Here is a 1531-nt window from a genome sequence, read left to right as displayed (position 1 = left end):
CTTTAAATTAAGAAACTTGTTTTGTTTTTGTTTTCATTACCGGCACCAGGGCAATGATTTCATGCTTTTGGATGAATAATGATGAACATGGAGCATATTTGATGTGTATTGCTCTGTACCAGGCTCTGGTGATTGCTACAAGATGCATGAATCCTGTTCTCAAAGTCCTTGCCATTGACAGCCATTGTTTTCATTATTTCTCCTTCCTTTCTCCCCCCACCCCGTATCAGTAGTATTTCTACTCATTTATGTCTCATTTGCAGAGATGTCTGTGTTTGAAGATTGCTTCTAATACCATCTCACTTGAAAAGTCCAAGTTAGTGACCCAGAGCCATGCCCATCCGATTAAGAAGTATCTAATCTCAAATATTTTCTGCCAAAAAGTAACCCTAGCCAAAGGAGGAAATAGCCCTAAATTATTAGCTTTTTAACAACTCAGCTCAAATGGAAACAGAATTAAGATTTATAAGACAATAAAGGAGGTGACTGTTATTTAAATATTCAAAATGAAAAATGGAAAGAAAATCTCAGGCTTTACAAGATCCAGTGGCATAAGCAGAACACTCAAAAAGCTAAGAGGAATGAATTAGGGAAATGAGTACAGCGTTTGGTGAATTTCATATGAACTTTTGACCTTTTAAGGACTGCAAAACTACTTTTATACCCTGTGATCTAGCAACTTCTATTTTTTTCTTTATTGTCTCTCTCTTTTTCTCTCTCTGCCCTTCCTCCCTCTCTCTCTCTCTCTTTCTCCCTCCCTCACTTTTTAAACTTGTCCCAGCCTTCATTTCTCGGCCATCAATTCAGCCTTGCCTCTACCTAACCTAGTGCCCTTTTGCAAAGTATCTTAATCCAGGTCAGAGATCATAAAATATGAAGGCTCATCTCTTTCAATCTTCATATATCCTTTAACTTGCACAGAGATCAAGTTTCATTTCGCAGCACTGCCTCAGTGTTCTCCACTGGAGGAAAAAAAAGTATTACGATCATTATCAACCACACATAAGGAATCATACAAAAGGTAACCTAGTGCACAGAGCTTATTGAATTGCAAACAGCTTTCTCTGAAATCAAGGCTGCCACCAATGCAAATCAGATGCTTACATAATGCTACTTCCTTGGAGGGTAACAAAGGAGTGATGGGATTAAGATGCCCCTTTGTGGTATGGCAAAGCTTTTCTGTCTTCTGGCTTAAAGCTGAACATTCTGACATATTAACTGGAAGGTGACAAAATGTATCTCAAACTATTGAATACACCTATTTTTCTTAAAATAATTTATACCAAGACTCTTTCCAAGGGATTTGAAGCAGCTGGAAACTATGATGTTTCTGCCCTTCCCCCTCCCCCCTCGCTCTCTCTCCTATCACTTCTCTACCTTTTCTATAATCCTTAGATAGGATATTTGAAAAAAACTAGTCACAGCATGAATGGAAAAAAAATCCATCTTGTTCTCACCTTATTTTATAATTTAACATAATTTCATAATCTCAATTGTACACAAAGGTGCTACAGGGCTTTGCAGGGCTTGC

The sequence above is a fragment of the Sus scrofa genome, chromosome 5 (genome assembly GCF_054392235.1).
Source record: "Sus scrofa isolate SSC_HxYL_T2T_F1_AM1 chromosome 5, Sscrofa_HxYL_maternal_Yorkshire_Landrace_v2.0, whole genome shotgun sequence".
Taxonomy (NCBI): Eukaryota; Metazoa; Chordata; class Mammalia; order Artiodactyla; family Suidae; genus Sus; species Sus scrofa.
This window is presented reverse-complemented; position numbering follows the sequence as displayed.